Here is an 8187-nt window from a genome sequence, read left to right as displayed (position 1 = left end):
TGTGCTCACTGCCACATGTCTGTCCACTTACCCTACTCCAGCCGTTTTTGTTTCCAATATTCTAGTCTGAAAAGCTTCTAACCAGATGAATAGGACATTGGTCACTGCCCAGGAATCTGTGTTCTCATTTTTCATCACTTGTTCTTTCACACAAAGTGAATGGCCAAACACACTACTTACCAAAATATCCACTTGAGAACTTTCCTTCTCCACTGATTTTCAGGGCCAACCATGATGTGACTGTAAGACAGACCACATCCATTTTCAGCCTTCACCCACAACCCAAACCTAACCAAATTTTGTCTTTTTCCTCCTTCTTCAACTGACTGTATGAGACAATCCCCACCCCAGCATATGGCCACAGGTGCATATACTTACAAAGGGGTGCTGATGAAATTAAGGTAGGTAACACAGGCACCAGGGTTACCTGCTCATGTAACATTCATGCCCTCTGCTTCTCCTTGGGCTTGATCCCAATTGCACCAATTCCGTATTAAAAGGACTGCTGATATACCTCTTTGACTTGATGTCTTGATTAGTTTGACAGAACCCAACTCGTACGGGCACTTCCAGAAGCATGGTCACTCAATGTCCCATGGTCAAGCATTCGGTCTCTATCAGGACCCACTAACATGTCAGGGGCTATTTCTCAAAAGGTACATGATTCTCTGCTATAGATGGCAAGGCTTTGCTCCAGAATTCCTGAGGCTTGTGTTGCGATTCTCTGCCTGAAAATTTCCATAAATCATATTACATCTCTGCCCAGTGCAGACACCTCCACTACTGACAGACACCATGGGCTCTGCTGAGCTGTATGTCCTAGTCACAGGGCTGAGTGCACCACAGCTGGAACCTGATACATAGCGCTTTCTTGTGACAGGCTCCACTGAACCCTGGCAGCTAGGCTGAATAACACTTTACGATTAGGTAGACCGGATGCTCCAAACCCGCAACTAACACTCAAGGGAGCTAAACTGGACCACAGAGAGGACATCTTTTTATTATGATGGCTTTAACTTCAGGCCTTAAAAGCCGAGAACTTATCTATGTCTTACTACATTTCCAACTCGAACACTCAGAATCAAGTTTAGATCTTACTACTTCAGTGAGTGGAATGGCCACCAGCAGCAGTGCCAGAGAAAATGTAGCAAAAAAGGACTCTGACTCCCTCTCTGGATTATGTATACTTCCCTCATGGGATCCAAACACACAAACAGTGGCCCTGAAGGTCTCTTGAAGGCTGACCAATAGAGAATCTGAGTGTCAGGAGACTTTGAAAGAGAAGAATGTACTGGAAAAACAATGGTGAAAACAGTGTTAAAATTAAATGCGAAACAGTGACCCCATCCCTTTCACAGATCCCAAAGGATCACCAAAAAGAGAGCTATTCAGCACAGTTACAGATTTTCGTTCTCTGTATATGTAAAAAGTTTTATTTCTCTGTTGTATAGTGTTCACGTTACAGTTTTTTCAAGCATTTAACCCCATGAGGTGGAGTGAGTATAGAAGAAACAGATACCAGAGTTCCAAGACTAAGTCAGACCTGTATCACCAGTGACTTCCCCAGGCCTGGGGAGAGAGGAGAGAATCGGAGATGCTGGAGAGTACACACCATGCAGGGACCGATGTGTATCCCTGATGCTTGATGGGTACTGTCCTCCCAGGAGAGTGAAGATGCTCTGACAAGAGGATCAGGGATTCCTCATGAGTCATCCTAGAGACACAGGAAATCATAATCTCTTATCTCACAAAGTGAAAGTGAAGGAGGTTATGCTCAATTATTATGGGCTTTAAAAAATGCTAATTGACAATAATCAGATTAAAAATTCAAAAACACTAAATGAGCTGGGAAATCATTTTTCACAATGTCCTCATTACACAATGGAGAGGAGTCATGCACATGACAGGAAGTGAATTGTGACTTTTGCGGGGAGGGTCAGAGGCCCTGCCTTTAGGCCTCTCTCTTTATAATCCCTAAGACAAATTCCTGGGCACACCCCAACTTCAGAGCTCTGATCACAACGATTTTAAAGGCCCTGTTTATTCTCAATTGCCTCTAAGGCAGCTGGGCAAAATTTTATGAGGTAAAGCCGAGACCTGATAAACCTGAAGCCCTTCACCTCAACCTCAAGCCAACCAGGGTGATAACACCCATTTCTGCAATGATGGTTAACAGCACTTCAGGTAGTCCTTGTGGCATTCAGGGGTAAAACTGAAATCACAGGGTCCAAACTCTGTGCATTCTTCCAGTTTCTGTTTCCCTGAAGAAAAATACATAGAATTAGTCATGTGCACGCACGCATCCCTCCCAGCATCAGTGTCGGCTTTGTCTCAGGGAATCCTCCCAGGAACATTTCCTACCCAGCCAAATACAAGCCCAGCAAATTCCTTACTCAGGGGACTTCCAGCAGAATACAGCCTGAGCCTTGTGGAAACAAAGGAGAAAGATCAGAGTGAACACACCAAGGCCACTCAGCTTCATGGTGGGGACAAGATTGGGGGTAAGCCTGGAGGCTGAATCTGTTTATATCATCTCTGATAGGAGAGGGGAGCCGCCAACAGGGGTAGCAAGTAGTTCCCAGGGCAAGAGGTCAAAGGGCCTCAGTTTGACTGTGAAACACCTGCTGTGTGCTTGGCTCCCCCAAGAAAGGAACACTGTGAAATAACCTCTGGAGCATAACTCCTGAGAACACCATGTGCTGCCCTCTATTCAGTGGGCAGGGAAATGGCCTGGCCCTTAATCACTCTTGCTTTACACAGAGATTAAATCATGAACAAGTGGGGGTTCAATTCAGTCATGTACGCTCAGCTTAACACTCAAAAATTACATAATGGTTATTTGCAAACTTATGTTGCTGAAATAAATCCCTACTTGTTCCTATGTATCACCCTTTTTATACATGACTAAATTCAATTAGCGAATATTTTCTTTAGGATATTTGACTTTATATTTAGAGTGAGGTTGGCATATACTTTCCCTCTTATGGGTTATTCTTGTCATGTTTTGGCATCACAAAATTGCAGAGATTATCAAAGTGCTTTAACAACAGAAAGGTGATAGATAAGTGGGTGACGGGCTAGAAACAAACATCATGAGAATAGAGGTCCAGACTTTTAAACAGAAGGCCTAGTAAACCAATCAGAAAGGATTCATTTTCTAAATTCATCTGGAAGTCAGAGAGGACAGGCCAAGGAATAGCTAGAGGAGAGCAGCACAGAGGCTCAGCCAAAAGCTGCAATGCCAGCAGAGAACCACAAGGTGGCCCTAGGGAGAAAGGAGAGGGCTCAAGGATGAAGGAGCTGCTATCTGGAGCTCTTTCCCTTGGCAGCCCTCTGACTCCCACACCAGAGAACAGTTCTGCCGTGTGATCTGTAAATCTACCTCCTACTATTGCTTAAGAGATGTGTTCTTGGCCCTCAAGCAAGTAGAAACAGCACAAGTTTTACAGGAGAACAGAGGGTCCAAGGAGAGTTCCTCCACCTGGGATCACATTCCAAAATGGCCACCAGTGAGACACCTTACAAGCAAATGAAGTCCATACAGTGGTGGAGACACAGAGACAGGCGTTAGTGAAGAAAGCACTGCTCGTATGACTGAAATAGGTGTCCCTGTAGTGCACAGTGAATTGATGTTTTCTATAAATCTAAACCTTATATGGCTGATGACACATTACCCTGCTTTGTCTTTGGGCCTATGTGTGTGTGTTTGTTTCAAACATAAATTTCTCAGCAGGAAACTCTTAAAATGTACCCATTTCAGAACACTGCTGGGAGAGATAGGAGTATAAATAAATAGTTCTGGATATGGAGTGAGAAGAAAGGATCAGCCAGGACCTGATGAGTCCCTGGGAAAGACAATTCCTTTTTATGGGCTTCAAAATCCTCTGTGTGAAACAAGAATGATTAAGGGCCTGGTCAGCCCTGCTGTTCCCTGAAGAGAGGGCAGTAGTTTGGGCTCAGGGGTTATGCCCCAGAGGTTATTTCACAGTGTCTCCTTCTAGGGGGAACAAAGGACACAGCAGGTATCTCACGGTCAGGCTGAGGCCCTTTGACCTCTAGCCCTGGGAACTACTGCTGCCCTGCTGGGTGCCCCCACCCAGAGGTGATATAAACAGAGATTCAGCCTCCAGGCTCACCCACACTCTTGCCCTCATCATGAATTTGAGTGGCCTCTCTGTGCTCACACTGATCTTCCTCCTTTCCTTCCACCACCTTCAGGCTGAATTACACATGATACGTGAGTATGGAGCGTGGCAGGCCTGTCTTTGACAGGGATGGAGAATGTTCACTGGGAAGAAATCAAGAGACAAAGCTAACGCTAATGCTGGAAGAGCCTAATCTATGTACTCGACTAACCCTGTGGTATTTTTCTTCAGGTAAGAAGAAACCTCTAAGCTGTCCAATTTTTACTAGTGCATGTGAAAACAATGAAACTGATGAATGCCTGACGGATTCACATTGCCTGATGTATGAGAAGTGTTGTTACTACAACTGCAAAAATCACTGCTATTACCCTGGTTAACTTTGGACTGAGGTGAGAGCTCCCAGGTTCTGAAGTTCTTGGCTATGCCCCAGAAATGCCCAGTTGTCTTAGGGGAGCTGAGACTGTACAGGGCTTTCAAATTCATTGTGATTAGAACTGTGAAATTGGGGTGTACCTTGGAATTTGTCTAAGGGACTGTAAAGAGAGCCCTAACAGGCAGGGACTCTGAGCCCTCCCCACAAATTCAGAATTTACTTCATGTCATGGGCATGACTCTTCTCCTTAGTGTAATGGAGACTTTGAGGAAAATGATCTTTAAGCTCATTAAGGGTTTTTGAATTTTTATTATGATTATAGTCAACTGCCATTTAAAAAAAAATCATTAAGCACACACTTATTCACATTTACAGTTTGAGATAAGAGATAATATCATGAGTCTTTAGGATGACTATAGTATCATGGGTCTTTAGGTTGAGTTACCTAGAATCCCTGATCCCCAGTCCCTAAGTCCTTAGGAGAACATATCAGTGCTCCTGGGAGGACAGTGCCTATCAGGAACCAGGGACCCATATCAATGTCCCTGCATGGTGTGTACTTTACAATATCTCTGATTCTCTCGTCTTTCCACAGGTGGAAACCCTTTCTTACCCAGGCCTGAGAAGTCACTGCGGATATAGGCTCTGACGTAGTCTTGGAGCCCTGGTATCTGTTTCTTTCACACTCACTTCACCCCAAGGGCTTAAATGTTTGGAAAAATTGTGATATGAAAACCACACAACAAAGAAATAAAGAATTGTACATGTAGAAATTCTGGATTTGTCTCTCTTTCTCTTTTTTGGTAATCCACTGCAGTCTGCAAAAGGGTGGTTCTCTTTCACATTTAGTTTTTATCAATGTTTCCACCTCTGTTTTCTCAGTATGTTCCTCTCTTTCTGAGTCTACCGACACTACGATTCTCTATTGGTCAAACTTCAGGGTCCCGTTAGAGTCACACCTTGCGTGTTTGAATCTGATGGAAGATGTGTACTTTTTCCTGAGATGATGAACAAGTCTTTTTTTTACTATAGTTCCTCTGGCACTGCTGCTGGTGGCCATTCCACTCACTGGAGTAGTAAGATTTAGACCTAGGTTTAGGCGTTTGAGTTGAAAATGGAACAATAGCTATGTTCTTGGTTCTTAAAGGCCAAAAGTCAATGCCATCATAAAACAGGAAAAGAAGTACTCTCTGTGGTCCAACAGAACTGCCTTGAGTCTCACCCTGAGGCCTGGAGCACCTGATGTACCTAACAACGAGGTGTTATTTAGACTTGTATCTCCTAACTATACCCTATTGGCATCAGTCTTCCTTAGGGACCACACAGCGAGCAGAAGTCTTGAGAAGTGATCTTCAAAAAATATGTTCCTCTTTCACTTACACATCTTAAACAAATTTTGAAAAACTACTTATCCCTCATGTTTTAAGTTTACATCTAATTTTCATTATAATTTACATAAGAAAAGAAAGCCAGTGCACATAGTCAATATAATTTTATGCATATCATAAAGATTATCATTTAAATAAAATGGGTAACTCATTCTTTTTAATGTTTCTAATGGAATCTATATACCATATTTATTTGATGCTAATATCTGTTAGGGAAAAAAAAAAACATGTACTTTCTGTTCTTTATCATCTCCCCCTTCCCTTCCCTTCATTTCCAGAACAATTCTATCCAAAAGCATGTAGGTGAGTGGGTTAGTCTGGGTTCTCTGAACAGCAGATGCAGAGACAGGAAGATATATTTAAGAGTTTTTTGGGAAAAATGCCTGTGAAGGATAAAGGGAAGGAAGCAAAAGGAGGCAGGGAGACCCATGGGACCACTATGCAGGTCTGATCTCCCAAAGGAGAAAGGGAAGGAAGGAAGTCTGGGTACAAGGAGACTCAGACTCCAGTAAATACTAAGAAAGTTTTGGCCAGGCTGTCAGAGAGTCCTTCAGTCAATGTCACCTGACAGAGGAGACCCATGTCGCCCAGGAATGAATCTGACGTCACATCCATGCAACATTCAGTTCTTCCCCAGGAGCAGCTTGTGCAAAGAATGGACTCTGTTCACGTGTGGTAGCAGATGAAGAGAACAGCAGCTGTGGACACCTATCAATGACTCATCTCCAAGCAAGAGATCTGAGTGGTCACCATGGTCCACCTCCCTCTACCACACTGATTTACTTTTCCAGTTATAGTGATACAGGATGATGAACGACAACTGGTTAAGACCTTTTGTCTTCGAGGTTTTTCAGTCCCTCATCCATGGTAGGTGCTCTCTGGTGGGTGTGAACGTGTGATACAAGACTCTTCACACTATGTGCTCACTGCCACATGTCTGCTCGTTTGGCATACTCCAGCCCTCCTTGTTTCCAATGTTCTACTCTCAAAAGCATCTAACCAGATGAAGAGGACATTGGTCAGTGCCCAGGAATCTATGTGTTCTCACTTCTCATCACTTCTCCTTTCACACAAAGCAAATGACCATACAAACCACTCGCAGACATGTCCACTTGAGGACTTTCCTTCTCCACTGACTTTCAAGGCCACCTACATCTTTGTTCAGCTTTCAACCATGACCCAACCATAACCAAACTTTGACTTTTTCTGCCTTCTTCAGCTGATTGTATGAGACAACCTCACCCCTGCATATGGTCACAGGTGCATATACAGAGAGAGGGGTGCAGGTATAATTAAGGTGTGTGTCACAGACACCTGGGTTACCTGCTTATGTAACATTCATGCCCTCTGCTTCTGTTTGGGCTTAATGCCAGATGTACCACTTCCATATTACAATGGATTGCTCATGCAACTGTTTGGCTTGAAGACTTGGTCACTGTGACAGAACCCAACTCATATGGACACTTCCAGAAGCATGATCACTTGATGTTGCATGGTCAAGCATTCCGTCTTTATCAGGACCCACTAACATACCCGGGCAGGGGCTATTTCTTAAAAGGTACCTGATTCTCTACTGCAGATGACATGACTTTGCTCCAGAATCCCTGATACCTACGTGCAAACTGGAAGCCCTGGTGATGCAGTGGTTAAGAGCTCAGCTACTAACCAAAAGGTCAGCAGTTTGAATCTGCCAGCTTTGGAAACCCTACAGGGTCACTCTGAGTTGGAATTGACTCAACGGCAACAGATTTGGTTTTGAGTTTTTTGATTATGTGCATTTCTCTCCCTGAAGCTTTCCATAAACCATATTGCATCTTTGCCCACTGCAAACACCTCCAGTAATGACAGATGCCATAGGCTCTGTCTGCTGAACTGTGTGTCCTAAATCACGTGGCTGGGTCCACCACAGCTGGAACCTACTGCATAGTGCTTTTCTTGCTACAGGTTCCACTGAATGATGGCAGCGACTCTGAATAACACTACATGATTAGGTAGATCGGGTGTTCCAAACCCCCAACAAACACTCAAGGAAGCTAAACTGGACCACAGAGAGGACATCTTTTTATTATATTATGATGGCCTTGACTTCAGGCCTTAAAAGCTGAGAACTTATCTATGTCTTACTACACTTCCAACTCAAACAGAACCATGTTTAGATCTTACTACTCCAATGAGTAGACTAGCCACCAGCAGCAGTGCCAGAGCATATGTAGCAAAAAAAGGGGTGCTTTTCCATCTCAAGATAATATATACTCCCTTCATGGGATCCAAACCACAAACA

The 8187-nt window shown here is 43.8% G+C and overlaps 1 long non-coding RNA gene across 1 annotated transcript; it reads left to right on the top strand.

Moving 5' to 3' along the window:
• Nucleotides 1–4155: 4155 nt before the first annotated feature.
• LOC126067759 (uncharacterized) lies at nt 4156–5276 on the top strand. Its single transcript, XR_007515462.1, has 3 exons — nt 4156–4237; nt 4377–4534; nt 5114–5276. It is a non-coding gene; the product is annotated as an uncharacterized LOC126067759 (long non-coding RNA).
• The last annotated feature ends 2911 nt before the right edge of the window (nt 5277–8187 follow it).

Source organism: Elephas maximus, chromosome 25 (assembly GCF_024166365.1).
Source record: "Elephas maximus indicus isolate mEleMax1 chromosome 25, mEleMax1 primary haplotype, whole genome shotgun sequence".
NCBI lineage: Eukaryota > Metazoa > Chordata > Mammalia > Proboscidea > Elephantidae > Elephas > Elephas maximus.
This window is presented reverse-complemented; position numbering and strand designations above follow the sequence as displayed.